General features: G+C 45.6%; 3 non-coding genes across 3 annotated transcripts; all 3 read right to left on the reverse strand.

Annotated features, from left to right (window-relative positions):
• Nucleotides 1-8,660: 8,660 nt before the first annotated feature.
• Nucleotides 8,661-8,733, reverse strand: TRNAA-AGC (transfer RNA alanine (anticodon AGC)). The gene has a single exon. It is a non-coding gene; the product is annotated as a tRNA-Ala (tRNA).
• A 476-nt stretch (nt 8,734-9,209) lies between these two features.
• Nucleotides 9,210-9,282, reverse strand: TRNAA-AGC (transfer RNA alanine (anticodon AGC)). The gene has a single exon. It is a non-coding gene; the product is annotated as a tRNA-Ala (tRNA).
• Nucleotides 9,283-9,830: 548 nt separating this feature from the next.
• On the reverse strand, nt 9,831-9,903 carry TRNAA-AGC (transfer RNA alanine (anticodon AGC)). Its single transcript has one exon. It is a non-coding gene; the product is annotated as a tRNA-Ala (tRNA).
• Nucleotides 9,904-15,241: the final 5,338 nt, after the last annotated feature.

Consider the following 15,241-nt stretch of genomic DNA (forward strand, 5'->3'; position numbering starts at 1 on the left):
CCCCAGGCATGGCCTCTGTGGCTGGGGTTTCTAGGAGTTGTCGTCCAACATCTGGAGGCCCAAGGTTAAGAAACCGTGTTCTAGCCAATTTATGGAGTTTGCTTTTCCTCCTCCTGACCAAAGCCCCTGCACTAGGAGGTAGTGACAATGGGGCCCCCATCCCTGTAGGCTGGCATCAGTTGCGACCTGGATGCAAGTGACCAGGAGGTAGGGGTGTGCACGGTCCAGAGTCCCCCCCCCCCGTCCGGCACGGCAGGGACTGTTACTTTAAGCGGGGGGGGGGATACTTTACACACACACCCCGCCGCTCTTCTCCCTCCAGCGCTGGTCCTTTTAAACATCTTGGGGCGGCAGAGTTCCTCCTTGCCACCCTTGCCCCCCTCGTTCCTTAAGGCTTAAAAGAGACTAGAGCTAGCGGCGCGTATGCGCCCTGCATGGGGCATGCACTTGTCTCTCACGCTGGCGTGCATGCGTCACTTACATGACGTATGCGGTGCGTGCACACCAGCATCAGAAACGAGCGCACGTGCCGTGCAGGGCTCATGCACACCACTAGCTCTAGTCTCTTTTAAGCCTTAACTAACAACGACAGGGGCAGGGACGAACTCTGCCGCCCCAAGAAGATGTTTACAAGGACCAGTGCCAGAGGGGGAAGACCGGCTTAAAGCTACATGCCCCCGCCCATCTGAACCTCTGGACTGCCGAACTGATCAGGAGGTCTGTAACAGTGTGCCCGAACCAAACCATGCACACTACTACCAGGAGGAACATGAAGCCCTTTAGATTGGCTGATGTCGTCCACCACCACAGTGATAAAAGTACTTGTCCTGTCAGGGTGACCTTGAGCCTGGAGGGCTCCATGACCTGCTCCTGCCACGTTAGGAGGAGCCACTGGAGTTGCTGCACATTGCTGTACATGGAATCGTCCCCATGGAATTATTCCAATCATATAAATCATTACCCCCTGCAACTGGCTGAGGAAAAATATGTCGGCCCTGGGCCTGCGAATCAGTACTTGGCCACCAATTTTTTCCTACAGTCGGGAGGAAGGGAAACCACTCCCCGAACTGTGTCTATAACAGCCTCCAGATATAGAATCCTGGTACTGGGCTGCAGGGAGCTCTTCTGAATGTTGACAACAAAACCATGGGGCCTGAGCACCAAGAGGGTGACCTGAACATCCCCTAGGCTCTTCTGGACCGACTGAGACCTGATCAACAAATCGTCTAGCAAAAGGGTAAAGGTGAACCCCCTTGGTCCTCAAATGTGCCACAAGTGCTGCCACGATCTTGGTGAACACTCATGGCACAGTTGACAGACCGAAAGGGAGCACCCGATATTGGTAATGGGCACTGCAGTAGGAAAAGCAAAGAAACAGCCGATCCTGGGGATAAATCGGCACATGGAGGTAAGCCTCCTTGAGGTCCACCGATGCCAGGAAATCCACCTCCTGAAGGGCCATCAGAATAGACTGGAGAGTCTCCATCTGGAACCCCTTCTTCCTCAGGAACCTGTTCACAAATTTGAGGTCCAGTATGGTTCTCCGTTCTTGAAAACTAGAAAATGGATTGAGTAAACCCCCAATCCTTCCCCCCCCCATCTGAACCGGTTTGATGGTGTGAATCTGCAGCAAGTGGTGAACGGCACCCAGCATCAGGGAGTGTTTGACCCTCCTTTGTGACCTTGGAGAGGGGAGAAATCAGTCTGGAGATTGGGAGGCAAGTTCCAAGGAGTATCCCTGGAAGATGGTCTGGAAGACCCAGGCATCCTTGCACGTCAACCTCCAAATGCCTGCAACCTGCCCCCAACCTATGCTGGGTCTGGAGACCGGACCTGAGGTGAGTTATTGAGTAAAGTTTTGCTTGAAGCCGGGCTTGCTAGATTGACCGGCCTGCTGGGGCATGTGAGAGACATTGTCCCGAAAGGAAAACTTTTGCTTTGACCCTGCAAATCTGTCCCGTCTACCCTGGCGGGACCGAAAGTTTTGAAAAAATTTGCTTAAATCTCCTGGAATGCAAAGGCATGGACTGAAAGGACTTGCGCTCTTCCTTCTGACCAGCAGAGGGCATAGCTGTCTCTATTAAGATGGGCTCTAATGCCTCAATTTTCCACCCTTAAAAGCTGAATTTGCTATATTACTCCTAGACTTCTGGTCGACTTTCCAGTTCTTTAACCACAGCATCCTACAAATGGTAAAGTCCGAGGCTAGAGACCTAGAAGACAGCTAGGTGACGTCCAGGGAAGCATCAGCCATAAAGGCCACTGCCTTTCCCAGTTTATTTAACCCCGGCGTAATTTTGGTAGCTTAGGTGGAACGAGTGGCAACAATTCCCTGACCCACAAAACAGATGCCCTTGCAAAAAAAGGAGTTGGTCATGGAGGCTCTAATTGACAGGCCCATAGCCTCATGTGACCTGTGCAGGGCTGCATCACATTTCTTATCTTACCCTGATTTCTGAGGATCTCGTTCCCATCTTTAGGTAGCATGGCCCCCATTACCAAGGCGGCCACCTCTGCATCTATGGGAGGCATCTTTAACTTCTCTATCATTGGTCTGGCTGAAGAATAGCATCGCTTAACCACATGGGGAGGCCCCTTACTTTCTGTGGGCCTGTCCCACTTAGCCTGAATGACGCTTGAAAACAACTTTGGACAGGGAACAGACACTTCTGGTGCCTGTATAGAGGGCAGGACATCAAGGTCCCCTTCAGTTTGCTCAGGTGATGACTGAACAGTCCCTTCTAAGCACAGACTCTTGCGAGTCTTATGGAGAAGCACAGGAAATTCAGTTAAAAAGCCAAAAAGATGGAGATGTCTCATCACCCAACAGTTCACCCTCTTCCTTGTCCAAATCAGGCTCAGCTGAAGAGTCAGGCTCAGCCAGCACTGGAGTCACTGGGGGCAGTGCTGGGGCTGGGGACCCGTGTGGAGAAAGGACAGGTGGATCCCAGTATCCTCCACCTGAAGAGGTACTAGGCCTGTGTGAGACCACAGCCCTGCTGCCAACCTTGTGCTCCCTATCCTCTCGGGCAGTCCCTGCACCAGAAGCAGGCACTACAGGTGAAATGGTGGGAATTGGAGAAAAAGCGGGAACCTTAGGCCAGGGCAGCCTACCAAGCTCCTCTGTCATGACCCGGCGGAGCAATGTGCAAACCTCATCATCACCCGCCCCCCTTTGCCCTCTAGTATGGCCACTTCTGATGGAGGTGAGCGCTTGGCGGCTGGACCTGTGCCTGAACACGCCTGATCCCCCACCTCGCTGCTCCCTGGCTGGCCGCTCAGGGTGGTCGTTTGCAAGCCCTGTCTCTTGGATATGGCCAAGGTGTTGGCAATTCTCTGTGGTGAGAGAATCCCTTTCTCATTATAGCAGAGTGCACAGAGGCACAACACAGCAGAATTTGCTTAGGCGTGCGTGTATGCTGAGAGTAAAGTAACTTGGAGCCAATTCATAGTTTCAAATCAATATATAAGGCATTTATTAAGGAACTCATAGTTCATGACTGAATCTATAAACTGAAATTCAGCTTATACAGCAAGTAGGGAGATCTTTTCCTCTTTAGATCCCTCCCCCTTCTGAAGAAACCTTTCCTAGACCCAGGGATTGGTGGTTAACCCAGCAACCCTCTCATTTCACCAAGGTGCTTGAGCAAGGACTGGTGGTGTCTCAGCTGCAGGGATACCTATATAAAATAGAAGAAGATAGAAATAATCAATCTGGCTTTCTCCTGTTTTGGAATGGTAACTGCTTTTGTTGCTCTGTTGGCTGACCTACACTGGGAATTGGACGGGGTGGGGCGAGTGTGTTCCTGTTGGTTCTACTGGACCTACTTGATACTATCAACCATGGTATCTTTCTGGAGTGATTTGTGGGGATGGGATCAGAAGGCACTGTTCTGCAATATCACTCCTCCCTGCAGGGTAGGTTACTGTGGTGCTGGGGAGCGCCTACTCTGCATCCTCACATTTTGTATACATAGCATTCTACAGTAGTCTATCTTGCCCCTGACACTTCTTAACATCTACATGAAGCCCTTTGGGGAAATCATTTAGGTACTTGGTATCACCAATATTGCCACTTAATGGCGCAGTGGGGAAATGACTTGATTATCAAGCCAGAGATTGCTGGTTCAAAACCCTGCTGATATGTTTCCCAGACTATGGGAAACACCTATATTGGGCAGCAGTGATATAGGAAAATGCTGAAAGGCATCATCTCATACTGTGTGGGAGTTGGCAATGGTAACCCCCCCCCCCATATTCATCCCAAAGACAACCACAGGGCTCTGTGGTCGCCACGTGTTGAAACCGACTCGATGGCACGCTTTGCTTTATCACCAATATACAGATGACACAACTGTCTATTTTTAAAAATCATCCTAAATTACTCTTAGGAGGCAATGAAGAGGTGGATGTGGACTAGCAAATTGACATTTGCTCAACTGAAGAAATGCTGGTTTGGCAATGAATCTGGATGGGATTGCTTTTCCTTGAAGGAACAGATTTGCAGTTTGGGAGTTCAAAATGTAGTATTATGTCTGAATATACCGTTTGTTGCCATAGGCTGGGGATCTTTCACTCAACTTCAGCTGGTACACCAGTTGTGCCCAATTGTGTCTCAGTCTTCTGCCCACAGTGATCTATGCCCTCTACATCTAGACTGGATTACTGTGACATTCTCTACATGAAGCTGTCCTTGAAGACCCTTCAGAAACCAGCTGATGCAGAATGAAGCCATGACAGTTTTGAATAGGTCAAGTATCATAGGTTTTATCACACTGATTCTGTGCAAGTTGCACTGGTTACAAGTTTGTTTCAAGGTGCTGTTGGTGTCCTTTAATGCCCTATGCAGTTTGGGAGAAAGATGGAGGACCATCTGCAGGAATCAGTCTGACTGATAAGAGCTTGTATTTGAGATCCACTGATCACCATTTAGAATAGGGCCATCTCTGTGGTGGCCCTCTCCCTGTGGAAAGACCTTCCCTGAAAGATCTGACTGGCCTTGCTCTACCAACTTTTCAGCATCTTTTAAAGATGCACTTGCTCCAGATGGCTTTCCCTGCTTCTGGCTGACTGGAATTGGCTTACACACTAAAACACCTTGGCCAAGAGCTCCACACGTGCCTGAGAGGTTGTTCAGGGATGTTTTTTTCAGAAGGCACAAGTGGTTGCAGAGAGTGGAAGATGGTGACTGCTGAAATTTGCCCTTCCATCCCATGCATGCACAAAAGCATTCCTTCTGTTCTTAGTATGGATATAGTCTCCTGTTTTTTAGCTCTTGGACATCCAGGATTTTAATATTGATTGGTTGGGGAGTGGGAATGTTTAGTCTACTGTGTTTTCTTGTAAGCTGCTTTGAAACTGATGCAAAAAGTAGGGTAATTAAAAAACACAAAACAATTCAAGATAACATAAGGCTCCTTCTATTTTTGCTGCAACGGACTACAGGGGCTGCCTTGCTGGAAATGGAAATGAATGGGCTCTAGAGCTGGGGAAGTAATGCGTTTCTTGTAATAGTGTAATAGTTATCGCCACAAGGAGGAGATGGAGACAAGCTAAATACTTGAGTCAAGCATGAACTAAGTGTTGGATTTCTCAAGGAATCTAATGTAAAGATTACCAATAAAACTTAATCAACTAGAGTCATGATTTTGTTTTGATTAAAGAAAGGTTTAAAAGTTTGCACAGGAATGTAATGGAGATAATAAGGAATTATTACTCTTTCTAGTAAAATATTCATGAGCTTCTTCATATGCATACTTTGGCTTCTTCATATGCATACTTTGTTTCTATCAAAGGGACTTCAATACAACTGTATAAATATCAGCTAAATGGATATATTCTGTGATTGTGCTGAAGTAGATTGTCAGTTTGCAATGCTTTAAAACAGAATCATTGAATTTTAAATTTGGAAGGTGCTTTGCAGGTCTTCCAGCCCAGCCTAACAGATCACCACCCATCCAGCCTCTATTTCAAAACCTCTAGGGAAGGGAAGCCAACCGCTGCACAAGACAGAGTGTTTCACTGTTCAACAGCTCTTATTCTTATTGCAGAAAATATCTCCTAATGTCTAACCTAAATCTGCTTCCTTGTAAGACCAGTAGTAGACCAGTGGTTCTAGTCCTGCCCTCAAGAGCAACAGAGAATAAGTCTGCTCTGTCTTCAGTGTGACAGCTCTTCAGATATTTAAAGACGACCATCTTATCTCTCTTGAGTTTTCCCTTCTCCAAGCTAAACATAACTAGCTTTTTCATCCATTCTTCATGGGACTGGCGTTTTTCAAGCCCCTCACCATCTTTGTTGCCTTCCTCTAAACCAGTTTATCAGTGTCCTCTTTGAAGTCTGGTGTCCAGCACTGAACATAGTAGACTAGACTGAAATAATTACTTTTCATGCTCTGGATACTATGCCTCTGTTAAAGCAGCCTAAGATTATATTAGCTTTGTTAGCAGCTGCACCACACTGCTTGCTCATGTGTAACTTGTGGCTCACTAAGACACCTCGATCCTTCTTATGTGTACTGCTGCCAAGTCTCCCCCATCATATACTTGTGCATTTGGTTTTTCTTACTAAATGCAGGACTTTATCTCTTGCTCCCCTGTTTGTCTCTGTTCAACTTGATCTTGTTGGTTTGGCCCCAATGTTCCAGACAGTCCAAATCAGTCTGAATCTTCATTCTTTCTTAAAAGGTATTAGCTACCCACCACCACTCCCAGCTTTGTATTGCCTGCAAATTTGATGCACATCACTAATATACAAATAATTATATTCTGACAATATTATTTCTATTTCTTCAGTAAACTATCTCTGTATTTAACAATTTTCATTAGATGAAGCTGAATTAGAAGCAATGATAAATCTTGTTTCCTTGACTGTGTTTCCTTGGTTCTGTGTCAACATTTTCATGTGGTCTCTGGTGTGGTCTTTTCCTTTCCCCCTACTGGCAACATTGCTTGTCTCCCAAACAGGTTGCCATTGTGTTGAAACTGCATTGCAGATGTATGCAACTACCCTTTGGCAAATCATATGAAATATGCAACTATAGATATGTGATTGGATGGTGGTGTTTCTTTAAAATGCCAGATAAAATAGTTAAAGGTGGCACAAAAGTAGAAGAGTTCTGGCCATATATACCGGTGACTAGGCACAGGGTACAATGTACAGTATACAGTGGATATCCATACATTTTGTATTGCTTTACGTGGTAGCAGGAATATTCATTCATTCATTCATTCAATTTCTATACCACCCTTCTAAAAATTGCTCAGGGCAGTTTACACAGAGAAATAATAAATAAATAAGATGGATCACTGTCCCCAAAAGGCTCACAATCTAAAAAAGAAACAAGAGATAGACCCCAGCAACAGTCACTGGAGGTATTGTGCTGGGGATGGATAGGGCCAGTTACTCTCCCTCTGCTAGATAAAGAGAATCACTATGTTAAAAGGTGCCTCTTTGCCATCCATCTGCTTTACACAGAACAAAAGCTATTGAAAATGTTTATTGGTGTTTATAAATGTTTATAACTACATAGCTATTGAAATATATATATTTTAAAACTGGTTTAGGATTGATTATATACTTTTGCTACTTTTCACTGAATGACAAAAATTCAGGATGCAATCATATATATGCTTATTAGCCAGGAAGAGCCACTAAACTGTAAGATTTACATTTGAGTAGTAAAAATGCATAGAAAGATCCCAGGGCAGGGAGTACAGCAGGTACTGGAAAGAGGGAGAGAGAAGGAATGAGAACACCACAAAGTTTAGTGCAATGTGCTGGAGTTGGGGAAAGAGGAAAGAACAAGTGGAACAGAGGTGGCAAGCCCAGCATTATGTAATCCTGCATAAGAGGCTCTGTAAAACAATAAGCACCACAAAAATTCTACAAGAATTGCATCCTAAAGTTAGCTTTTTAAATGCAACTCAAAATGGAACTGGAGAATACAGGCATCGATCCTCCTATCTCACATGTTAAGCGAGTGCTCCACCACTTAAGTCAATCCCACTCAAATAAAGATAGTTGGGAAAGCCATGAATAGATAGTCTTGTCACAAAACATCAGGCAAAAATGCCAGAAGTTCCTGCTGATTAATCCTAATGCTTTAGCAACAAAACAGAGCCTCTAGGATTCATATAGACAGCACTGAAGAATTATTTTTCTTCCATGACCACTGAAACAACAGGAAGATGGCTATTTTACAGTCATAAGCAACAATAAAAATACGAGACAATTCATTTTCTCTTAGAAAGTTAATTTTCTTAACAATAGGGGTTGGGCGTATTCTGCAGTTGTTACTATGTGCATATCTTTAAATTAGAAAAATCAAGACATCCTTGGTATACGCTCTTCATTAGATTTCACCCAAAGAAAACAGTAAATTGCAGGCATCAGTCCTGTTTCTTCCAGCAGGTAAAATAAGCACTCTGTACTTTAAGCTGCTCCCTGATATAGGCTCTACTGTAGCTGGGAGAATGGCGCTCTGGTCATATTAAACCAATCAGCCTTCTTAAGGCTTCCTCCATTAAAATACATGCATTCATATAAAGAAGCCCTGCAAAAAAGAGGGCTAGGAACTCCTTGCATGGACTCCCATTCATTTTGCAGAGTAAGTCGCGGGCAGTGAGCTTTAAAGATATGTAAAACAGAGAAAACACTCTTGGAGAATGCGGGCATCGATCCCGCTACCTCTCGCATGCTAAGCGAGCGCTCTACCATTTGAGCTAATTCCCCTTCTCAGAAGAAGTGCTGCAGTGCTCAACCTTTGATGAGTCATTACATGAAATGGGCTTTCCACAATCTTTACACACTATCAGATTTCGTTTCCTTTGGGCAAGACTTAGTGTCTTTGGAATATGGGCTTTATTTACAAATGTACAAGCAGAGGTGCAGGCACACACACACACAGAGACACACACACGACCATGACTGCAGTCTCCATTTCAGCTAAAAGAAACTCTCAGCCATTTCTCTCTCTCCCTGCCAGTTTCTTTCATTCTCTCACATACATCTGCTTCCTTCCCTCAGCTAGAGGGGTGCCCCCCTTCTGTAGTTCTGAACGAGCATGTCACTCAAAAGTACAGAGCGATTCCAAACTGTCAGAGGACCATCTCCAAGGCACTATTTTCCATGGATGAAATAGCAACGAATCCCCAGCAATCTGCCTAAGAAAAAGAATGGCCAGCAGTGAGGAAAAATGTGTATCCTACTGGAGAATGCGGGCATCGATCCCGCTACCTCTCGCATGCTAAGCGAGCGCTCTACCATTTGAGCTAATTCCCCACTCCTTTGTGCAATCTTTAGTACTTCCCTTTTGATGAGTCATCACAGGAAATGGGCTTTCCAGAAAGAACAGTTAATATGTCATGAGGTTTAATTTCCTTTGGCCAAGACTTAGTGTCTTTGGGATACAGGCTTTATTTACAACCGTGCGAACAGAAGTGTAGGCAAAGTGACAGCTCCCCAGACAGCAACTTGAGCAGAGCTTCTGGCTGCAGTCTCCATTTCAGCTATTATAAACTCTCCGCAAGTAAGACATCCCCCCACTTCCAGTCGATCACACACACACACACACACACACACACACACACACACTTCTGCTTCCCCCGCCCTCAGCTAGAGGGGTGCCCCACTCCTGTAGGTCTGACTGGGCATGTCATTAAAAAATGAGTGATCCCCATCTATCGGAGGACTATCTCCAAGCCACTAGTTCTCATGGATGAATCATTAACCAATCAACCTGGGCTACATCCAATGAGCCTAACAACAAGAACGGTCAGCCAGTAGCTGTACGGAAAAATATGTGACACAAAATAAAACATGTGGTACACTGGAGAATGCGGGCATCGATCCCGCTACCTCTCGCATGCTAAGCGAGCGCTCTACCATTTGAGCTAATTCCCCTTAATATACACAACCTATAGTGCTCAACCTTTGATGAGTCATCACATTAATTACATTTTCAAGAGAATATGTACACAGCTCTCAGGCAGAACAGCTCCTTAATCAAAAAGAAGTAAATGAATGGCTGACAAGTTATCAGCCATAATATGAGCATTACATCTATATCTTGTGGCATTTGAGCCTCTGAACCTGGATTTGAGTTGGGTAATTTACACTGAGCCCTTAGCTTAGAGTGATATATCAACTAGCATCAACATCCAAAATGAATTCAGTCTGGCTAATACAGTACAAGCACATTTCAATACCAGTTCAAGCCATAAACAATCACAGGAGCTATATGAGATTTTCAGACAAAGGATGGATGGTTATCTGTCAGGGATGCTATAGCAGTTTCCTCGAAGTAAGGAGCTGGACTAAGACCTCCAAGGTCCCTTCCAGCCTTAAAGTTCTATTATTCTACATGCCATGAAAATGATCACGAACATAAGTAATATGCAAAAAAATTAAAATAAAACCAAAAACACAAGGAAAGAAAGAGAAAATATTTTAAAAGGTAAAACAAAATTGGAGAACAAGCGAAGAAGCATCATTTTAGTAACCAGAGAGGACACCATAAATACAGATCTTGGGCAGCAGCACCCACACTAACTGCTCCATCAGCATAACTTCTTCCATGAATGGAAGGAGTATCTCCTGCAGAGATCCTTGCACAAGCTGAATACCCTTTCCATTCAGAGGAGTTACACTGATGGAGTGTTTCATCTGGATGCTGCCCTTTATTTTTACTAATTTCTGTTTCCCAGAGCTTCTACCATTTTTGTTCAGCACTAGACATTTATTTTGTTGTCTCATCTCTCTTTTCCTACAGCATATTATCATTACCACGCAAGAGGTAGTGCTAGTTTATCTATACATGCCTTCCTTAACTTCTCAGCACTTTATTATTCAGCATGTGAAAAATTACAGCTGAATGTGTGAAGCGATTCCATTGAAAATGTGGTATGTGAATTAATAAGCATGTTCTGTGACAGTATGTGATTGCTCACTCACACATTCAAATAACTACTTCATGCTGTAGTCATCAAGTGATCAGCATTTGTGCATGCCTGGACTAGTGTGATGTCCCCATTCTCTAAACCAATGATCTTCACTATTTTTCAAGTAGGGGCCACTTTGTCAAAAAACCTTCAGTGTAAGAGCCTTCCTGTTGTGCTGACCTCTAAACAGTACTGTGCTTTAGGGATGTGCGAACAGGTTCAGAAACGAACCTGTTCAACACTGAACTGGTTTGGTTCAATGGCTCAATATAGGACCGAACACCCCCCTCCCCCTGTTCAGTTTGATATGAAGCCGAACCCCCCCCCCGGCCTGTTTGTGGGGTTCGTGAGTTTAAAAAACATTTTTAAAGGGTTTTAAAAACAGAAATAGAACTCGCTGCCGCTCTGGGGGCTTCTCCAAGGCTCCGCGGGTGTGTGTCTCCAGAAGTTCCCCCTCCCCCACCAGCCTCCTTTATTTTCCAAATCGCCCAGTTCGGATGGTCTTCAGCCTGTTCTGGGCCTCACCCCTGTGGCAGCTGCCATTTTAGATGCCGCTGCACATGCCCTATGGCCCATTGGACCTCCTGGCATCGAGTCGCCTGGCACTGGGCAAAGCACAGCACTGCATGTTGAGAATGGTCATCTCCACATGCTGCCAGGGGGACTGTGCAGAGTTTTCAGCTTTGGCTGAAATGGCACACTCAGGGGCACACCTAGGCCCAAAAGCTGCCCAGACCTAAAGGGCTTTGGAGGGGGCCCCCTCCATGAGACCCACCTTAATTTCCTGCTGTCGCCTTGCTGCTGTTCCTGTCTCCAGGGAGGGGGGGCTCCAAATGATCGGGGGGACCCCAGAGCCCCACCACTGCCATGCCCCCATCCTGCCACTGCACCATTGCCCTGTGCAGATATTTGTCATCTTCACTGCCGGGGGGGGGGGCATGAGCGGCGAGTGCAGGAGGCCTTCCCCCCTACAGCATCAGCAGCCTGTCCAGCAGGCATGTAGCAGGAGCCCTCCTGACTCAGAAGCTCCTTCCCTGGGTAGCCCAGATTGGCAATCCAGGTTAAAAGTGAGGTAGGAGGAGAACAAACCCCTTCCTCAGTGTCCCTACTAACAGGGATTCACAGATGTTGTTGAGTCTTGACTACAAATTCCAGAATCCACAGCCAAAGGTCACTGCAGCAGGGGATGCTGGAAGTTGTAGTCAACAACATCTGGGAATCCCTGTCAGAGGAAACAGTGCCCTTCCAACCTCCTCCTCTGATCATCTGCACTGTCTAGGGTTGCCATATTCAAGCTTCCCAAATCCGGGTGGCCTAATTTGCACATTATGCAGCACCTAATTTGCATTTATTTATTTATTTATTTATTTATTTATTTATTTATTTGACAGATTTGTATACTTTCCCCTCCTTCCTGCCCTCCCACGTGATTGGATCCAGAGTAAAATCTGCACTTGAAATCCGTGTAAATCCAGGTGGAATTTAGCAGCCAGGTGGAGGAGCCAAAATCCGGGGGCTACCCTATATTCCGGGGAACATGGCAAGGCTTGCAGAATTGCTTCCTGGCAGCCAGTGGCTATGATGACCATAGAGTCAGGGCCGGGAGGTGGGGGGAGAGGGGCCAGGCAGAGTAGAGCTGCTGTGTTTCTAAGGAAGCCATTCTGCTGCTCATGCAGTGCATTGTGTGATCTTGGAGGGCCCAGTGTGAGTTTTCGCTCTCCCATCTGACCTCTGGAGCTCACCACTGTGCTACAGAGGAGGCTCATGTCATGTGGGAGGAAAAGAGCCTGCCTTCCCTTCTGCTCCCCTCTCCCATTTGGTCATAAGAACTACCTTATTGAGTAGCATCCAGAGTAGTGTTCACACAACAGCTGCAATTTGAGAGAAAAGTCAGGTTCTGGATTTATAAAAGTCGGGCACTACTGCTCTGCAATACCTAATTCTACAGTGGAAACTGTTGTACTGCTCTGCAGGCTGAAGCAGTGTTATTTAGATTTCAGTGGAATGCCTCCTTATGAGGTCTGCCAGTAAAGAGGGTGAACAGTCATCAGAAGCAGATGACTCACTAAAGGCAAACTCCTATACTCTGCAAAGGGGAATTAGCTCAAATGGTAGAGCGCTCGCTTAGCATGTGAGAGGTAGCGGGATCGATGCCCGCATTCTCCAGTTTATGCTTTTCTTGTGTGTTTTACAAGGGAGGCCATTCAAAAGGACTCAGTGGTGCATGTTACTTTATAAAAGGCTTTCTGAGCATAGCCTACCATGCAAAATGAATGGGAGGGGATTTGGCTCAAATGTAGGACTAATGCTCATTTAGCTCAAACAGCAGAGCACTTCACATGGAACAGGAAGTGGAACTGACGCCTGCATTTTTCAGTTTTTGCTTCTTTGTCACATGTGTTTAATCAGCATTCTATTAAAACACTCAACAATTTAAACACAAATTTCATAGCAATGGAAAGTATAGCAGAATGCCATCAGCATACTGATAACAATGCACTGCAAATCCATAGATCTCACCCAGCAGCCGCTTACGGATGTTTTATAGATGCACTGAAAACAAGAAACTGTACCAAATGTCGCAGGCAAGTTCCTAAAGAATGTAGCAGCAACTGCCACCCAATCGCATCCTTTAGCGTCACTTCATCGGATAGGATTTAAAGTACTGCAAAACAGTGCATCCATTTCCCACTCTTCAATGCAGATCACTGTACTGATAGATTTGTTGTCCAGGAGCCAGTGGCAGCTCCCACCAACTCTAAATGTGACTTCCTGACTAACTGTGAAGCAGAATATTTAGTGTGCACCCCCCACACCCCACTAGTACAGTGCAAAAGATGCCATTCCCATTGTGCAGTGCTGAGCTTTGCCCAGCACTGGTGAGGCTCCTTTAAGGGAATCAGAGCTGTGAACCCCCAGCACCATCTTGGAAGGTGCACACAAGACCCTGGAAAAAAATACCTCTCACATGCTAAGCTACCATTTGAGCTAATTTCCCTTTGCAGAGTACAGTAGCCTTGGGTGAGTCATCTGCTTCTGATGACTGCTCACCCTCCTTGCCAGGGCGTCCCCCATCCTATATAATAAAACCCTAAGGTACCTGCGTCCGTGTCTCTTGCGGGTGTTCTGCGCATGTGTGGCGCAGAGGTGTGGCGGCGGGCCCGGCCCGGCCGCGGGGAGGCCAGAGGTGGTGGCGGCGCTTGAGGCGCGCAGCCAGCTCCCCTGTTCACAACTCTTCTAGCGCCCGTTAAGGTAACGGGCTTTACAGTCACTAGTTCTATTATATTTATTTATCAGATTTCTAAACCACCTGAAATAAAACATCTCCAGGCAGTTTACATAAATTCAAAAAAATAAAAACAACCAACAATTGAAAGCAAATTAGAACAGTTAAAACAATACTTAATTTTTTGAAAAAACTAAAAGCCTGGAGAAACAGGTGTGTCTTAAGAGCCTTCTTGAAGGCAGCCAGAGATGAGGAAGCTCTTATTCTGATAGGGAGCACATTCCAAAGTCCCAGGGCAGCCATAGAAAAGGCCCATACCCGAATCACTGCCAAATCAACCAGTGGAAATGAAAACTACAACTGGACCTTTCCTAAGGATCTCAGTAGTTGCTGGGGTTGGGATTGTTTTAATAAAAGGTGGTATATAAATTTAACAATCAATCAATCAATCAATATGCATAAAGCACTGGGACTGGGGAGGACTACAGTTCCCATGACCCCTTGTGCACCTTCCAAGTTGGTGCTGGGATTCAACAGGGATCTGTTTCTCTTAAAGGGCCTTCTCTCCCTGGCACTGGGAGAAGCACTGTGCTGAGGTTAGTTTGGTGGGAGGGAACAGCTCCCACACTGAAAGATTTTTGCCACAGTGACCCCCTCTTGAAAAATAGCAAAGATCACTGCTTTAATGGATGTATCTCTGAATGATAACTGATAAGGGTGTATAAAATCAATTTGTCCCTAAATACCTGGCACTGATTCTCCAAACATACTTTACAATCTTGGAAAATAATGCAATGCTGGGAACAAGTCAAAAGCTATTTTACATTCTTTGTATTAGGGATCAGCTTATCCAGTAAGCAATATTTTACAGCCTCCTTCATAGGTGAAGAACAGAATTTCCCCCAACGGAAGTGTTAATGCTAAAAGGACCTAGCCTTTTGCAGATGGATTGAACCAGCTAAGATAGGTATAGGTCAAGGGCACAACTGGTGGACTGAACTGCTTCACAGCTTCAAGTGAAACCAACTGAAACTGAGCCAGGAACACCAACAGGAGACCAAAATGGGCACATTTC

Source organism: Hemicordylus capensis, chromosome 4, assembly GCF_027244095.1.
Source record: "Hemicordylus capensis ecotype Gifberg chromosome 4, rHemCap1.1.pri, whole genome shotgun sequence".
In the NCBI taxonomy this organism is placed as follows: Eukaryota; Metazoa; Chordata; class Lepidosauria; order Squamata; family Cordylidae; genus Hemicordylus; species Hemicordylus capensis.